The sequence below is a fragment of the Glycine soja genome, chromosome 19 (genome assembly GCF_004193775.1).
Source record: "Glycine soja cultivar W05 chromosome 19, ASM419377v2, whole genome shotgun sequence".
NCBI classification, from domain to species: Eukaryota; Viridiplantae; Streptophyta; class Magnoliopsida; order Fabales; family Fabaceae; genus Glycine; species Glycine soja.
The window spans coordinates 26,590,980-26,610,403 of NC_041020.1; positions in this window are offsets into that span (position 1 = coordinate 26,590,980).

The window sequence follows — 19,424 nt, forward strand, 5'->3', positions numbered from 1 at the left end:
TCCTCTGGAGGTGAGGGCGTGCAACCCTCTGATGGTGAGGACGTGTAGTCCTCTCAAGGCGAGGACGTGTAGTCCTCTCAACGGTGAGGGTAACTAGTACCCAAGGTGAGGGCGTGTAGCCCTCTCAAGGCGAGGACATGTAGTCCTCTAGAGGTGAGGGCGTGCAGCCCTCTGATGGTAAGGACGTGTAGTCCTCTCAAGGCGAGGACGTGTAGTCCTCTGAACGGTGAGGGTAACTAGTACCCAAGGTGAGGGCGTGTAGCCCTCTCAAGGCGAGGACATGTAGTCCTCTAGAGGTGAGGGCGTGCAGCCCTCTCAAGGCGAGGACATGAGGTCCTCTGATGGCGAGGACATGTAGTCCTCTCAAGTTGAGGACATGCAGTCCTCTGATGGCGAGGACATGTAGTCCTCTCAAGGTGATAGGTACAAGTACCCAAGGGTCCACCCTTATGAGAAAGCAAGAGATCGACTCATCGAGAGGGCCGGTCATCCCAAATCCACAAGATTTGGACATTAGATGTAGGAAATCTATGCAGTTAACATGATTTTTAGGGATGCAGATGCATGCAACCTTTGTCGTGAAATTTGGTAAATGCGGACTTCATATGAAACAATGCAATGTAATGGAAAGTTGTACAATGTTCATGACATTCTTTCCCTATTTTGTGATTTTGATTTTGATTTGATTTTTTTTGGAAAACATAGATTGACTGTCCTTTTGAAAGAGGTGATAATTCATGCGACCTTATCCTATCTTTTTGCAAATCTCTCTGGGAACTCCCTCAGAGTGTATGTTCTGTTTGATTTAGTCACTTGACCGTTTTGGAGTGACGGGAATGGAGTCGTTTGATAATTAATCAATCTATTGAAATTCCAGGGCTTGTCTCCCTTTTTTTTTCTTGTTTAAAAACATCGACGGGTGTGAACTTTTGATCGGCCCCTATGTTCACTTGAGGCTCATGCACGGTGCCCCTCATTGCCCCAGTGTAAGGCTTTGAGGTACCAATCGTTGCATTTTGTCATGACCTTGTAGGAGGGAACCTATTGGGTGAGAACTTCTAATCTGCCCCTAGGTTCGCTTGAAGTTTTTGCATGGTGCCTTTCGTTGCCCCAATGTAGGGCTTAGAGGTACCAATTGTTTGTCTTGTTTTCACGACCTCATAGTGAGGAAGAATGAAAGAAGCAGTTGATTCTTGCAAAAAAGAATTTTCCAAGGACGAGAAATAATTGAAGGACTTTTTTTTCAGTTGATGGATTAAGTCAAATGACTCCTATGTAGAAGCAAGATGTTTTGATGTTTTGATGATGCCAAAGGATCAAGTGCTTCCAAGTTTTATTCAAGACAAGAATCCAAGAAAATCAAGATATATGATCAAGTTGATCTCTAGAATCTTAGGAAGAAGTTTCCAAATTGAAGAAGCAAAAGGTTTGACCAAGGAATTCTATCCTTTCAAATTGAGATTTGCTCTCTGGTAATCGATTACTAGCAGTTTGAAAATGTTTTAATTCAAATTTTTAAAACCTGTAATCGATTACATAAGTCTTGTAATTGATTACCAGAGGGGATTTTCAGAAAATAATTTCCAAGAGACATATCTATTCAAATGTTTTATGAATGGCCATTCAAATGTTTTAAAGAGAGTTTTCATTGCCCAAACAGTTTTATCCTCTCGAAAGATCAAGAGTTTTTCTGAACTGAAATGTCTTATCCTCTCAAAAAGATTCCTTGGTCAACCACTTGCTTATTCAATAAGGAATTTTTTATTGATCTTCATTTTACAATCTACCTCTTTTACGAGAGACCTCTTCTTTTCTTCTTCTTATTTCTGAAAAGGGATTAAGAGACCGTGGGTCTCTTGTTGTAGAGGATTCCTGAACACAAGGGAAGGGTTATCCCTGTGTGCATTGTTAATCCGAAAAGAGAGATTGATAGTTCAATTGGGGAATAGTCTTTGCATCTTAATTCAACCCCCCTTTTTCTTAAGGTAACTGAGGCCATTTGTCCAACATCCTATTCTTGAGAACTCACTTCTCTCTAAAAAGACAAAATGAGGTCACATGAACGTCTATATTTTTACTTGAAAACACAGTCAATCAAATGCCTTTTTATTTTTTTATTTTGAAACTTATTTTTTATTTTGAAACTTATTTGTTTTGAACTTTGCTCGTTGTTTTACGGCACCCCCACCAACGTGCAAGATGAGTAATCTCTGATTGAACGGTCTTGGAAGTCAACACTCAGGAGCGCAGGTTGCTTGAGCAAACAGACCAATGGCTTACACTCACATTCCGGTGGAAGTTGAATAAGCAAAGATGTGTTCGTGAGAGGATGTCCATTTTATCCATATCATTTAACATTGTAACTGTGGTTTATGGCATAAACTTGAAAATCCTGATGAGTCATAACAACAGCTTCCAGAATTGCCCCATGTATGGTGTTGCTTGTTAATGTTAGGATTCAACAAGCGATTCTCCTCAATTTCAGCCAGCCCGTATCAATTAGACCTTGCACCTTACGCTTCAGAGCCCTACAATGCTCAATGGAACGCCCCGGGGCTTCTCCGTGACAAGCACACATTGCGTTCGAGTCGTATTCTCGGAGAAATGGAGGTTGATGAACCTTGGCTAGGGTTATGGCTACCATTGAATTATCAAGTAGATATGGGATCAAGTTTAGCATATGACAACGGAATTTGGGGTGAACCCTACATGCTTTTTGCTGCAAAATTCCTTTTTGTTGGTGTTTTTTTTTTTTTTTTTGGTTTGTGCTAAAGGTGGTCTTCGTCATTGGAAGTGCGGTAGACAAACTTTGTGGTTGATTTAGGGATGGCCTTTGTGGATAACTGGGTGGTGGGGTAAGGAGGAGGTTTGTTATTGGCTGAGTAATGACATTGTTGGGTTGGTGGGAAACTTGGCCGTATAGGAATGGCAGTCACAGCATGGGTTTCTCCCTCTTTCTCACCCTCTTCATTTGCCCCAGTTTTCTCAGTCGTCCTAGTAGGATGATCAAATTTGCCTCTTTTCGGATCCACTTCGATCTTTTTGCTAGCGAAGACCAAATCTGTAAAACTTGAAGGTGTGTAACCCACCATTTTTTTCATAGTAGAACACCGGTCACGTGTCTACTATCATTGTGATAATCTCTTTCTCTGTTTTTGGGGGTGCTACTTGAGTTGCCAAGTCTCTCCATCTTTGGGCGTATTCTTTGAAAGATTCGTGCCCCCTTTTTGCACACTTTTTGTAGTTGCATCCTATCCTGAGCCATATCAGAATTGTACTGACACTGCTTAATGAAGGCAACCATTAGGTCCTTCCAAGAATGGACTCAAGAAGGTTCCTAAGTTAGTATACCAGGCGACAGTTGTCCTAGTAAGACTTTCTCAGGAAAAATGTATCAGCAGTTTCTCATCTTTTGCGTATGCCCCCATCTTCCGACAGTACATCTTTAGATGGTTCTTGGAGCGAGTAGTCCCCTTGTACTTGCCAAAGTCCGGCACCTTGAACTTGGGAATGACCATGTTTGGGTATTAGGAACAACTTTTCTAGGTTAGCAAAGGCATAATCTTCACCTCCTTCAATGGCCCTGAGCCTTTCCTTTAGATGATCCACCTTTCCCTTTTCGGCCATAGCAGGAGGGGCTCTTCCCACCGCAAAATGCAATGGTTGTGGTTGTGGGCGAAACTGAGGGCCCTCCAAAGTGTTTTCAAAGGGTATACCACCAACTGCTTGCCCTTCAGTGGCATATCCGAGCCAAGGCTCGAAGTCAGCTAGATTGTGGTGGGGAATTTCATGTGTCTCCCCCATGGTTTGAGAGATATGTGCCTGATGAGGTTATTGGTTCTCAATGAGTATCGGAGTGGAGTTATTGAGATTTTCATTGAGAGTGTATGCCACATTGGGTGGTGTATAGTTGGGAGGCAAGCCATATGATGGGAAGGCGTACTCGTTTTGAATTTGCACATCATGGGGTCATCCGTACTTCCCAAATCTTTGCCTACCATATTTGAGGTTGGATGATTCATTTGCTTGAGGCCAGATGGGAGCATCGGGTTCACCTTAGCGACAGCGCTAATAGCGGCAACTATAACCGCATTGGCTTCCATTATCTTCTTCATGCTCATCATGGCCTTCATCATTGTGGCCATTTGCTCTTTTATGGCCTCCATTTTTGGCCTTCATCTTCTCTTGCACCTCCTCTGCTTCACCCATTACTCTAGCTCTAGCACGAGTTCGGTAAGGGCGCCGTAAAGCGTGTCCTTTTTGATAAGTTCACTTTATTTTATTTTATTTTATTTTTCAAGGAAAGAATGCAATGAGCAATGCAACCAATGAAAAGCACGGATGCATGCGAATGATGTACAGTCGAAGTATTACGAATTTTTACGTAGGATATGGGGTTGAATCAATTTAGATTTTCAACATGGTCCATGACATCTTTGTCAAGGTGAAACTGGAAGTAACAAGGACATCAACAATCCTAAATATGTTTGGCAGTAGATGAAGCAGTGATGTGACTCGATTCATCTTTTGCCCCAATTTTGCAAGACGGTTACTTCCATATTTCAACTTGACTTGATGAACCTTTTTGTAAAAGCATGAGCTTGGTTCAACCCTATAATCCAAGGAATGGCAATTCTGATCGCCAATACTTCAACAACATCTCATAGGGATGAATGACTCGGGCATACTTTAAGCTTATGCACGAAAAATGTAATTATGAAATTGAGATGCCCGAAGAAACACCATTTCCTAGTTAACCATGCATTAGGTACCATGTTCAATTATTTTGTTTTTAAGTGAAACGGGTTTATGATCCCAACATGGTTGGCTCGGGGTGCCTAACACATGAAACTAAGAATGTAGTGTGAAGTTTCACGCTTCCCCCTTTTTTGTTTTTGTTTTGTAGAGGAAAACGCAAGGATGAGCAAACATGAAAACAAATGGTATGCAATTTTGCAGATCAAAAAGTTTGTTGAACGCATATGCATGATGATGCCATGACTCATGCAAAATGTGAGGCTGGAATATGATAACAGACAAATGCAGGATATGTCCATTATGATGTTATGAAGAGATGCTTATGCGATGCATGATATGAATGCATTTTACGGACACGAGAGCCCGGAAAATTATCTCTTCTTACTTGTGCATTTGGGGGCGCAATGCCCCATGTGTACAATTAAGAAGGTGATATGGACCTTCCGGCTTCCCGTGACAAAGGACGAGACCAACATACAATGCATGCTAGAGATAAAATGCGGGAGTGACTTGATTCACACTGATTTTTGGAGTAAAAACGTGGGATAAACTCATTTTATTCAAAAGGTTATAACTAGTCAAGATCTGAGCGACAATACAAACTTCCTAGCGGTTTCTAATCATATGGTCCATTAAGTCTATCATATGTTGGCAATAGCTGAGAAGTCCGTGGATCTCCTCGGGAGCGGAGTAGGTGTCCCCCATTGCTTTGGCCTTGGTTAGCAATCGGGGAAGTTCTTGACTCCCGCTCAAGGTAAGAGCAAATCGGTCCATCCACACGGTTACCTCTTGGTGCAATGAATCAATTACCCTTTCCCTTGCTTCCCTTTCTACTGATATCTTGGCGTACTCATCTTCTAGCCTTTGCTCGTGAGTCGCCGCTAGATTTAGCTTCTCTTTGCACTCATCGATGATGGCCCACATATTCCCTTCAGTCTCACTTTAACTGTTGGGACAAATTTCTTTTCGACCTAAGGCAAGCCTTTAGCTCGTCCTTCCAGATCATGCCTTTGACCCGTGATGATTCCTTTCACCTCTTCAGAGTTTGAGCTCACTATTGCTGCCCTATAAAGCCCCTCAAAACTTGTTTTGGTCGTGTTCTTCCTTTCGGGCCTTCTTGGTTTCTCATTCCAAGGCTTCAGCGGTGGCCATATTGACGTCCCTTAGTTCATCATACTCTTTTCAAACTTTGATGGCTATGGACTTGAACTTCTCTTCGACTACCCGGGCTCTTTCAAGCTCTGCCTTTAGGGCTTGTACCTCATCACTTTCTTCCGAAGCTTTAACCTCATCGTCTCTCACAGTCTTTAGATTTGGGAGCTGATCCAATCCTTGTGTCCGGGCTCTCAGCCACTTATGATAGCCGCCGATGATCCCATTACTGCTTCCCCTAAGCTCTCTGTCCTTTCTTCACGCCGCATCCCATGCCTTGCGAACTCCTTGGAGTACCTTTGCATTGGGGTCACTGAAACCCCGTGTAATGAAAGGCGTGATGCTTTCGTCTAATGGCGCTCCTCTCATGAGGTAGCCAAGCTGTCTTATGGCGAGGACGGGATTATAATTAATACAACCCCATGTTCTCATCCAGGGAACATTTGGACATCCTTCGCATGAAGATACAATCCTGATTCTTCCTTCCTTCTAGCGAGGGAACCAATTAACAGACGCCCCTCCATGCTAGCCAAGAGTTGGTCCCAATTCGCCTTTCCTTTTTCGACGCACGAGCGGTGACCTTGTAGCGGATAGACGGGCCTACCTTCTTGGAGAAAAAGGTGTGAAACTAACCACACATAGAGAGCCAGTGCACAACAAACAATTCTTGCGCTGCTCTTTTCACATCCCCGGTCGAACATGTCATATAGGTCGGCTAGCATAGCGACAACCGGGCTTTCCTTGTGGTTATGATAGGCGAGAAAAGCGTCGATCGCTGCCAGGTCCACCAACCCATCCACATTCGAAAAGAGGACTCCTCCAAAGATCAACAGTGCGAGAACGTCTATGAACGGGGCCCATTCGTTTCTACCTACCAAGATTCTTGCTTTTGCCTCCAAACATTTTCTCGGTATCCCGACCACCCCATTTTCGACTTGCCTTTGGCGGTCTAATTCCTGCGCCGAGATTTGGACTTTTTAAGAAATTCTGGCCAATGAGGGGTAGAACCCTGAGAAGAGGTATGGTTTCCTTCCCCCTATAGGACATCCTAGGATCTCTTCAAATTCTTCCACCATTGGTGATAGCTGGAAGTCCCCAAAGATGAAGCACCTCAACGGCTGATCATAATACTGGGCGAGGGAGGCAATTGGTTCCATGGAGACTTCTACCCTAGCTAGGTCCCAAATGCTTACCATAGGCTTTGCGGAAGGCTTGCCGTTGAAGTTGACCCATTAATTGCCCCAACTCTCGTAAACTGGTGACCTCTAAGCTCTTGATTTTGACTTGATAAAACCTCTTTTTAAGCGAAGGCTTTTGACTTGATCCCATGTTTTACTAAAGTGAAATAAAATCTAGTGCGAATCAAAACTCCGACATCTATCATGGGTGGAATGGATGAATGCATGAAGGAATGCATATGACACGGATGCAATTTATGAATACGGGAGCTCGGGAAATTGTCTCCTTCTTAGATACAACGTCTTGGGGTAGCAAAGTGCCCAACGTATGTATTTAAGAAGGTGACACGGACCCTCCGTTGGTTTGCCCAAGAGAGGGGATTAAGACGGAACCCGCACATGATGCACATGCAAAAGGTACAATACGAGGATGTACATAGTATGATAATATTCACTGAACATAAGCAAACGGATATATGATACTTATGCATGGCAGTGTGAAAAATGGCACGCAGCGTGTTTGCTTCGTGCCCCTACTTAAGGGACCTATAAGGGAGAGAACTAACTAGGCTTTTAGCAATAATCCCCAAGGTAGTTATATCTCTCTTGATGGTTTCTAGAGGTATCATCCCCTTTTGAAGAACATATTGTAGCAGTAGGGACTACTAGCAACAATAGGTTTTCAAAGAGAAAAGCTCTAGATGAGGGTTCACTGTAATCAAGCAAGTCGGAGACCTAGCATGATCACAGATTCACCTCCACTCCTTATGCTCCCATGAACCCGGGTATAGGGCCCTTTTTTCACTCACAGTGTGTGCAAATAGTGTTGGTGTTTGTGTGCATCAAATGAATAAATATTTACTTCATGCATACATTTAAAACGCACTAAAAGCAACAAAGAGTTTATATACACAAGAACATAATGAAAGGAAACCAACAAAGGGGTAAGTCACGGTAAAACATTGCACAAAATTAAATGGCCTAACTCTCTAAAAACAGTCCCCAGTGGAGTCGCCAACTGTCGCAACCTACCCTTCGGCGGGAGGGCGACGCGAGACTCGCGGGATGCGTGTTCCACGAAAGGAATACGCGCGGAGTCGCCACCAACGTTTATTTGAGGAAAACCTCGGAAAAATCGGAAAAGACGCGATCTACGAACTTTTAAGTGAAAGGTTCGGGAGTTGTATTTACGCACGGGGAAGGTATTAGCACCCCACACGTCCGCCCCAAGGGACGACAGCCTTTAATCGAATGTGCAAACATGACTTTGATTTTTACGTTCCTTTTTATGTCCTTATATCCTTTTATACCCTTTTTATATTTTTCCCTTTTTTTGTGGTCGACAAGGGTGTTTCCCTTTGCTCCTACGTATTCCTCAATTTGGGATGAGAAAATCAGACCTACGTAGTTCTTTTTTATCAAGTGATTCTTTTTTACTTTAAGAGGTGATCATTTTAAGGCGTTGGACCTTAAAAATGATCCATTTTACTTAGTGAGAAAATGAAATGACAAACTTCAAAAGCCTATTTTTTATGGACGAGCTTGACTAGGCGAATTGATTTTAGCCTTTTAGTTTCACTTTAGTTATTAATCAATTTGATTAAGAATGAGAAATCCCAAAGAGAAAACGTCCACTTGATTTTCCGCTTTATTTTACTAAAAGATGTCTTTTTGATTATTATATTATTTTTTACCTCTTTTTGATTTCCAACGTGGTTACGGCACAACCGAACGGTCGGAATTTATTTTAACCGAAGTTAATGGATAATACAATTCAAACGTTCGGTGGAAATTTATTTTATTTTTAAGTTAAGCGAGAAATGACTTAAGTAAAATGGCTTAAGCACGTCAACAGGGGGTATAAAAAGTAAACAAAACGAGAATAAAAATGCACGAAACACAATGTGGACCACTACGGGCACATAGAATGAATCGAAAAGCTTGGTTCGAGGTACTTACCCGTTGAAGATCGAAGAACGATGAAGAACGAATGAAGAACGTCGAAGAACGGTTGAAATCTTTGCGAAATTCCTCACGGAAAACGTTACGGAAACGTTTCGGAAGCGCCTTGGCTTAGATTTTCTTCACGGAAACAATTTTTCCAAGCAAATTCGAAAGAGAGAGAAGTGCCTAAGGGGCTGAACCCCTTCCTTCTTGCCTTCCTCCCCTATTTATAGAAAAATAGGGGAGGTGGTTGCCGCCCAGCTCGCCCAGGCGAGCTCAGCTCGCCCAGGCGAGCAGGGTTGCTTCCTCCAGAAGCAACCGCCTTCTGGAGGAATATTCCGGAGGGCCCAAGTGGGCCTGGGTGCTATTTGCACCCCCATTTTTACTAAGTACACCCCCCTCTGCTGTTTTTTGGTGATTCTTTTTTCGTAAAGTTACGGAAACTTACGAATTTCGTAACGATACTTGTTTTCTTTCCGTAATGTTACGGAACCTTGCGGATTACATAATCATCCCCTTTTTGACTTACGGAATGTTACGGAACCTCACTTAATTATGCAACGATGCTTCCATTTGATTTCCGGTGTGTCACGGAAACTTACGGATTGTGCATCAATATTTTTTTGGTTTTTCGGCATGTCCTGGAATTTCACAAATTGCCTAATGATGGGTGCCAAGCACCTCACGAGGACCAAAGAATGGTCGCACGTTATCGAGCAAAGGTCCCCGGACGAAATTAGGGTATGACAGTTGCCCCTCTTTACTTGTCTTTTATTGGAGATAAAAGGAAAGTAAAGATAAGACACTAATTTCGTTCCTCTCGATTTGACGAGAGTCGCAGGTGACCATAAAATCTCCACATGCAAATGACTTGTTGTTCCCAAAATTTCACAAATTGCCTAATGATGGGTGCCAAGCACCTCACAAGGACCAAAGAATGGTCGCTTGTCATCAAGCAAAGGTCCCCGAAAATCAGTGTATGACACTAATTTCGTTCCTCTCGGTTAAGAGAGTCGCGGGTGACCATGACTTGTCGCTCCTAGAATTTCACAAATTGCCTAATGATGGATGCCAAGCACCTCACAAGGACCAAAGAATGGTCGCATGTCATCAAGCAAAGGTCCCCGAAAATCAGTGTATGACACTAATTTCGCTCCTCTCGGTTGACGAGAGTCGCGGGCGACCATGAAATTTCCGCATGTAAATGACTTGTTGTTCCCGGAGGAACAAAAGGTGCAGAAGACTATGTCAGCCTCTGCATGCTATCAAGCGTTCTGTCTTACAGATAGCAAAAGAATGTTTATACGGATAACCACTCGGGTATTTCCGCGTATCATCGGGCCCGCCGCCTCAAGATGATACAAGGGTGCAGAATGACCAAACTTGGTCTCTGCTTGTCATCGGGCCCGCCGCCTCTGGATGACAAATGGGTGCGAATAACCGTAAGGTATCTCCGCGTATCATCGGGCCCGCCGCCTCTGGATGATACAAGGGTGCAGAATGACCAAACTTGGTCTCTGCTTGTCATCGGGCCCGCCGCCTCTGGATGACAAAAGGGTGCGAATAACCGTAAGGTATTTCCGCGTATCATCGGGCCCGCCGCCTCAAGATGATACAAGGGTGCAGAATGACCAAACTTGGTCTCTGCTTGTCATCGGGCCCGCCGCCTCTGGATGACAAATGGGTGCGAATAACCGTAAGGTATCTCCGCGTATCATCGGGCCCGCCGCCTCTGGATGATACAAGGGTGCAGAATGACCAAACTTGGTCTCTGCTTGTCATCGGGCCCGCCGCCTCTGGATGACAAAAGGGTGCGAATAACCGTAAGGTATCTCCGCGTATCATCGGGCCCGCCGCCTCTAGATGATACAAGGGTGCAGAATGACCAAACTTGGTCTCTGCTTGTCATCGGGCCCGCCGCCTCTGGATGACAAAAGGGTGCGAATAACCGTAAGGTATCTCCGCGTATCATCGGGCCCGCCGCCTCTAGATGATACAAGGGTGCAGAATGACCAAACTTGGTCTCTGCTTGTCATCGAGCCCGCCGCCTCTGGATGACAAAAGGGTGCGAATAACCGTAAGGTATCTCCGCGTATCATCGGGCCCGCCGCCTCTGGATGATACAAGGGTGCAGAATGACCAAACTTGGTCTCTGCTTGTCATCGGGCCCGCCGCCTCTGGATGACAAAAGGGTGCGAATAACCGTAAGGTATCTCCGCGTATCATCGGGCCCGCCGCCTCTGGATGATACAAGGGTGCAGAATGACCAAACTTGGTCTCTGCTTGTCATCGGGCCCGCCGCCTCTGGATGACAAAAGGGTGCGAATAACCGTAAGGTATCTCCGCGTATCATCGGGCCCGCCGCCTCTGGATGATACAAGGGTGCAGAATGACCAAACTTGGTCTCTGCTTGTCATCGGGCCCGCCGCCTCTGGATGACAAAAGGGTGCGAATAACCGTAAGGTATCTCCGCGTATCATCGGGCCCGCCGCCTCTGGATGATACAAGGGTGCAGAATGACCAAACTTGGTCTCTGCTTGTCATCGGGCCCGCCGCCTCTGGATGACAAAAGGGTGCGAATAACCGTAAGGTATCTCCGCGTATCATCGGGCCCGCCGCCTCTGGATGATACAAGGGTGCAGAATGACCAAACTTGGTCTTTGCTTGTCATCGGGCCCGCCGCCTCTGGATGACAAAAGGGTGCGAATAACCGTAAGGTATCTCCGCGGGCTACCAGCTCTTGAGTCATGGCAACAAAAGGCGGTATGGTCGACAAAAGCGAGGCTCTTGCTCCTACGTATCCTCCAATGAGGAACTCAGACCTACGTAGTTCTGGATAACTTGTGAGACTTGAAAAAGTCTCGGTGTTTTCTCCACTAAAATGCAAACATGCTTTAGCAAAGAGACAAATATTCCAACTGATTTAGAGCAGCATATGCTTTTTTGAGTGAAAAACAATGCGTCTACCGGGGAAGGAGAGTCTGCTGATGAAATCTCCCATAACCATAAATGAGATTTTGGATGTTAGCATTTTGTTTCTAAATGACTATTTAGAGGAAACACTGGGTTCGACAAAAATAGAAGAAATCCACTCAAAGTGTATCAATCTCGCACAGGTAAGTGTTTCATCCTAATTCCGAACCATAGATATGTCATGACTTGACTTTGCAAATTATTTCCTATCAAATCAAAAATTACACGCGTGATCATGGATCAATAGGGCTTCCCTTGGGAATGGGTTCTTTTGGTGGTTTCTTCTTTCGGCTTTTGTGTGTTTTTGGCTTTTGATTTTTCTGGCTTTTTTCTTTTTCTGTTTTTTTTTGTTTAGTGCGGGGCGAGGAAAAAAAAGTCGCCAGCACACGGGATTTTGGTTGGTAATCAAAGGGAGAAGACCATTTTAGGTCGTGGTTTCCTTTCCTTCTTTTTTTGTTCATTTGGTGACAATTCTGTATTGTTCAGATATCGTCCGGTCCAAAGACCTCTTTGCACATTTCTTCTGTTTTCTTTCGATCCTTGATCAGGAGCTTTCTTTCCTTCTTTTCTCTTTTTTTCTTTCTCCCATTCTTTGATTGGGAATTTTCTTTCTTTTCTTTTTGCTTTCTCCCACTCTTTGATTGGGAATTTCCTTTCTTTTCTTTTTTTGCTTTCTCTTTGATTGGAAATTTTCCTTCTTTTCCTTTTTGCTTCCGAGGGTAAGGATTATGGTGAGTCAGGATTTTGGCTCAAGGTTTGTAGAATGGCTAGACATGATACATGTCGGGGTTTGGTTTGGCTCAAGGATAAAAGGGATGCCCCACATTATTTCCATGACACAAATGCAAAAATGATGATTTGGAAACTTTATGCAAAACTGGTCATGCATGCACCTATGCGGACACTCAAGTGTCAAATTTTTATGGTCATGTGATGCTAGGGCTCAGGATTCATTTCCTCTATTTTAAATCAACCCAATGTTTCCAAAATATGTTCTTTTATCAATTTGTGCATTCATCCGAGTCCATTTTGGGCGTCCGGGGAAATTTTCACAGCATTCACCCTTCAGGTGTAGACACGTTTTTTTCTTCAAAAATCGGTTATGATCAATGAATGAATTTTTTCAAAGAAAAGTTGGAAATCGTCTCTTTTCAAAAGCATGTTGGTTTTTCAGCTTGACAACTTATTTTTCTTTTTTCTCCTTCTTTTTTTTTATCATTATCATTTGTTTATTTCTTTTTCTTGTTTGTTTTTTTTTTCTTCTTTTTTTTCATGAGGTATTTTGCTACCTAAACATATGCATATTTTTGTGAGGTATTTTTGCTATATACATGCATATCCAAGGTATCTTGCCACCTAAACATACATATATATGTTTTGCGAGGTATTTTTTTGTTTACATACACGCACATCTAAGGTATATCTCTACCTAAACATACATATATATATTTTGTAAAGTATTTTTTTGTTTACATACATGCATATCTAAGGTATCTTTCTACCTAAACATACATATATAAATTTTGTGAAGTGTTTTTTTGTTTACATACATGCATATCTAAGGTATCTTTCTACCTAAACATACATATATATATTTTGTGAAGTGTTTTTTGTTTACATACATGCATATCTAAGGTATTTTGACTACCTAAACATACATATATATATTTTGTGAGGTATGACTACCTTTCGAGCTTGCGCTTGTTTTATTTAAATCCCCAGGATCATGAGCAACTAGGTGCGTCCTACTATAAAAAGTGATCAAATAACAAGCATAGATTCAAAAGGTACTAGGTTGCCTCCTAGTAGCGCTTCTTTAACGTCTTTAGCTGGACGCCTTATGACTTGTTGGTCACGGACCTAGTACTTCGCTTACCTTTGGCTTTGGACTTGGTCGCCTACTGGTCGGCCATGTGTCGTAGGCAACACTCTAACCTTTTTATGGATGAGCTGAGGTGAACTTTAGAGGTGGTGGCGGTGTGTCTATTGCCCGCTACCAGCCATCCCAATGCTGCTGTGGTGTTTCGCCATGCGCCTGCCTGGGGACGCAGTACTTCTTGATGAAAGCTCGATCAGTAGGGGGCCTGATGCCCTTGCTGGAGGTTACAGGTACTCCGTAGAACTGATAGAGACCCGTAATTAGAGCTTGACAACTCCAAGACCCTGTTGGACTTCTTCGGGTCCACTGGGTGTCTTGCAGGCGCGATCCCTGCAAACAATAGATGAAATCAGAAATCAGTTGAGCGATGTGCATGCTTACCTATGATGACATAACCTTGCCGGGGGGTACGGGCACCCTATAGGACTGATAGAGGCCCGTAACCAGAGCTGGAAACCCCAGGGCCCTGTATGACTTTTCCGGGTCCACTGGGTGTCTTGTGGGTGCGATCCCTGCAAACAATAGATGGTATCAAAAATCAGTTGAACCATATGCATACTTACCCATGTCGGGACGACACAGACCAACTGATACTTTTGCAGGGGGTGATTGGCATTGCGGTCGCTGGGCAGAATGTTGCTAAGTAGCAACATCATCTATATCTATGTAAGAGTGGTCATGTTGGTGCGCATGATCCGCACTCGTCTCTTTGCAGCGGCACAGGTGAAATCTTGCCCCGGTATGCATAGTAGTTGTGTGATAGCCTCCCTCTCTGGTTGTGCTCACACAGTTGGCCCTCCTCCAATATCAGGGGGAGGCCCAGGAACCGTTAAAAGGAAACTACTGGCCCCTTAATCGGAAGTGCAAGTCTCGGTTAAGCATTTAAGGGCAGAGGACCTTAAATTCTTTTAAGGTGTGGATGTCGAGCACACTGAAAATGAGGACACGTAGCCCTCTAAAGGTGAGGGCGTGCAGCCCTCTCAAGGCGAGGAGGTGTAGTCCTCTGGAGGTGAGGGCGTGCAGCCCTCTGCTGGCGAGGACGTGTAGTCCTTTCAAGGTGAGGGCGTGTAGCCCTCTGACGGTGAGGGTAACTAGTACCCAAGGTGAGGACGTGTAGCCCTCTCAAGGCGAGGACATGTAGTCCTCTGGAGGTGAGGGCGTGCAACCCTCTGATGGTGAGGGTAACTAGTACCCAAGGTGAGGACGTGTAGCCCTCTCAAGGCGAGGACATGTAGTCCTCTGGAGGTGAGGGCGTGCAACCCTCTGATGGTGAGGACGTGTAGTCCTCTCAAGGCGAGGACGTGTAGTCCTCTCAACGGTGAGGGTAACTAGTACCCAAGGTGAGGGCGTGTAGCCCTCTCAAGGCGAGGACATGTAGTCCTCTAGAGGTGAGGGCGTGCAGCCCTCTGATGGTAAGGACGTGTAGTCCTCTCAAGGCGAGGACGTGTAGTCCTCTGAACGGTGAGGGTAACTAGTACCCAAGGTGAGGGCGTGTAGCCCTCTCAAGGCGAGGACATGTAGTCCTCTAGAGGTGAGGGCGTGCAGCCCTCTCAAGGCGAGGACATGAGGTCCTCTGATGGCGAGGACATGTAGTCCTCTCAAGTTGAGGACATGCAGTCCTCTGATGGCGAGGACATGTAGTCCTCTCAAGGTGATAGGTACAAGTACCCAAGGGTCCACCCTTATGAGAAAGCAAGAGATCGACTCATCGAGAGGGCCGGTCATCCCAAATCCACAAGATTTGGACATTAGATGTAGGAAATCTATGCAGTTAACATGATTTTTAGGGATGCAGATGCATGCAACCTTTGTCGTGAAATTTGGTAAATGCGGACTTCATATGAAACAATGCAATGTAATGGAAAGTTGTACAATGTTCATGACATTCTTTCCCTATTTTGTGATTTTGATTTTGATTTGATTTTTTTTGGAAAACATAGATTGACTGTCCTTTTGAAAGAGGTGATAATTCATGCGACCTTATCCTATCTTTTTGCAAATCTCTCTGGGAACTCCCTCAGAGTGTATGTTCTGTTTGATTTAGTCACTTGACCGTTTTGGAGTGACGGGAATGGAGTCGTTTGATAATTAATCAATCTATTGAAATTCCAGGGCTTGTCTCCCTTTTTTTTTCTTGTTTAAAAACATCGACGGGTGTGAACTTTTGATCGGCCCCTATGTTCACTTGAGGCTCATGCACGGTGCCCCTCATTGCCCCAGTGTAAGGCTTTGAGGTACCAATCGTTGCATTTTGTCATGACCTTGTAGGAGGGAACCTATTGGGTGAGAACTTCTAATCTGCCCCTAGGTTCGCTTGAAGTTTTTGCATGGTGCCTTTCGTTGCCCCAATGTAGGGCTTAGAGGTACCAATTGTTTGTCTTGTTTTCACGACCTCATAGTGAGGAAGAATGAAAGAAGCAGTTGATTCTTGCAAAAAAGAATTTTCCAAGGACGAGAAATAATTGAAGGACTTTTTTTTCAGTTGATGGATTAAGTCAAATGACTCCTATGTAGAAGCAAGATGTTTTGATGTTTTGATGATGCCAAAGGATCAAGTGCTTCCAAGTTTTATTCAAGACAAGAATCCAAGAAAATCAAGATATATGATCAAGTTGATCTCTAGAATCTTAGGAAGAAGTTTCCAAATTGAAGAAGCAAAAGGTTTGACCAAGGAATTCTATCCTTTCAAATTGAGATTTGCTCTCTGGTAATCGATTACTAGCAGTTTGAAAATGTTTTAATTCAAATTTTTAAAACCTGTAATCGATTACATAAGTCTTGTAATTGATTACCAGAGGGGATTTTCAGAAAATAATTTCCAAGAGACATATCTATTCAAATGTTTTATGAATGGCCATTCAAATGTTTTAAAGAGAGTTTTCATTGCCCAAACAGTTTTATCCTCTCGAAAGATCAAGAGTTTTTCTGAACTGAAATGTCTTATCCTCTCAAAAAGATTCCTTGGTCAACCACTTGCTTATTCAATAAGGAATTTTTTATTGATCTTCATTTTACAATCTACCTCTTTTACGAGAGACCTCTTCTTTTCTTCTTCTTATTTCTGAAAAGGGATTAAGAGACCGTGGGTCTCTTGTTGTAGAGGATTCCTGAACACAAGGGAAGGGTTATCCCTGTGTGCATTGTTAATCCGAAAAGAGAGATTGATAGTTCAATTGGGGAATAGTCTTTGCATCTTAATTCAACCCCCCTTTTTCTTAAGGTAACTGAGGCCATTTGTCCAACATCCTATTCTTGAGAACTCACTTCTCTCTAAAAAGACAAAATGAGGTCACATGAACGTCTATATTTTTACTTGAAAACACAGTCAATCAAATGCCTTTTTATTTTTTTATTTTGAAACTTATTTTTTATTTTGAAACTTATTTGTTTTGAACTTTGCTCGTTGTTTTACGGCACCCCCACCAACGTGCAAGATGAGTAATCTCTGATTGAACGGTCTTGGAAGTCAACACTCAGGAGCGCAGGTTGCTTGAGCAAACAGACCAATGGCTTACACTCACATTCCGGTGGAAGTTGAATAAGCAAAGATGTGTTCGTGAGAGGATGTCCATTTTATCCATATCATTTAACATTGTAACTGTGGTTTATGGCATAAACTTGAAAATCCTGATGAGTCATAACAACAGCTTCCAGAATTGCCCCATGTATGGTGTTGCTTGTTAATGTTAGGATTCAACAAGCGATTCTCCTCAATTTCAGCCAGCCCGTATCAATTAGACCTTGCACCTTACGCTTCAGAGCCCTACAATGCTCAATGGAACGCCCCGGGGCTTCTCCGTGACAAGCACACATTGCGTTCGAGTCGTATTCTCGGAGAAATGGAGGTTGATGAACCTTGGCTAGGGTTATGGCTACCATTGAATTATCAAGTAGATATGGGATCAAGTTTAGCATATGACAACGGAATTTGGGGTGAACCCTACATGCTTTTTGCTGCAAAATTCCTTTTTGTTGGTGTTTTTTTTTTTTTTTTTGGTTTGTGCTAAAGGTGGTCTTCGTCATTGGAAGTGCGGTAGACAAACTTTGTGGTTGATTTAGGGATGGCCTTTGTGGATAACTGGGTGGTGGGGTAAGGAGGAGGTTTGTTATTGGCTGAGTAATGACATTGTTGGGTTGGTGGGAAACTTGGCCGTATAGGAATGGCAGTCACAGCATGGGTTTCTCCCTCTTTCTCACCCTCTTCATTTGCCCCAGTTTTCTCAGTCGTCCTAGTAGGATGATCAAATTTGCCTCTTTTCGGATCCACTTCGATCTTTTTGCTAGCGAAGACCAAATCTGTAAAACTTGAAGGTGTGTAACCCACCATTTTTTTCATAGTAGAACACCGGTCACGTGTCTACTATCATTGTGATAATCTCTTTCTCTGTTTTTGGGGGTGCTACTTGAGTTGCCAAGTCTCTCCATCTTTGGGCGTATTCTTTGAAAGATTCGTGCCCCCTTTTTGCACACTTTTTGTAGTTGCATCCTATCCGGAGCCATATCAGAATTGTACTGACACTGCTTAATGAAGGCAACCATTAGGTCCTTCCAAGAATGGACTCAAGAAGGTTCCTAAGTTAGTATACCAGGCGACAGTTGTCCTAGTAAGACTTTCTCAGGAAAAATGTATCAGCAGTTTCTCATCTTTTGCGTATGCCCCCATCTTCCGACAGTACATCTTTAGATGGTTCTTGGAGCGAGTAGTCCCCTTGTACTTGCCAAAGTCCGGCACCTTGAACTTGGGAATGACCATGTTTGGGTATTAGGAACAACTTTTCTAGGTTAGCAAAGGCATAATCTTCACCTCCTTCAATGGCCCTGAGCCTTTCCTTTAGATGATCCACCTTTCCCTTTTCGGCCATAGCAGGAGGGGCTCTTCCCACCGCAAAATGCAATGGTTGTGGTTGTGGGCGAAACTGAGGGCCCTCCAAAGTGTTTTCAAAGGGTATACCACCAACTGCTTGCCCTTCAGTGGCATATCCGAGCCAAGGCTCGAAGTCAGCTAGATTGTGGTGGGGAATTTCATGTGTCTCCCCCATGGTTTGAGAGATATGTGCCTGATGAGGTTATTGGTTCTCAATGAGTATCGGAGTGGAGTTATTGAGATTTTCATTGAGAGTGTATGCCACATTGGGTGGTGTATAGTTGGGAGGCAAGCCATATGATGGGAAGGCGTACTCGTTTTGAATTTGCACATCATGGGGTCATCCGTACTTCCCAAATCTTTGCCTACCATATTTGAGGTTGGATGATTCATTTGCTTGAGGCCAGATGGGAGCATCGGGTTCACCTTAGCGACAGCGCTAATAGCGGCAACTATAACCGCATTGGCTTCCATTATCTTCTTCATGCTCATCATGGCCTTCATCATTGTGGCCATTTGCTCTTTTATGGCCTCCATTTTTGGCCTTCATCTTCTCTTGCACCTCCTCTGCTTCACCCATTACTCTAGCTCTAGCACGAGTTCGGTAAGGGCGCCGTAAAGCGTGTCCTTTTTGATAAGTTCACTTTATTTTATTTTATTTTATTTTTCAAGGAAA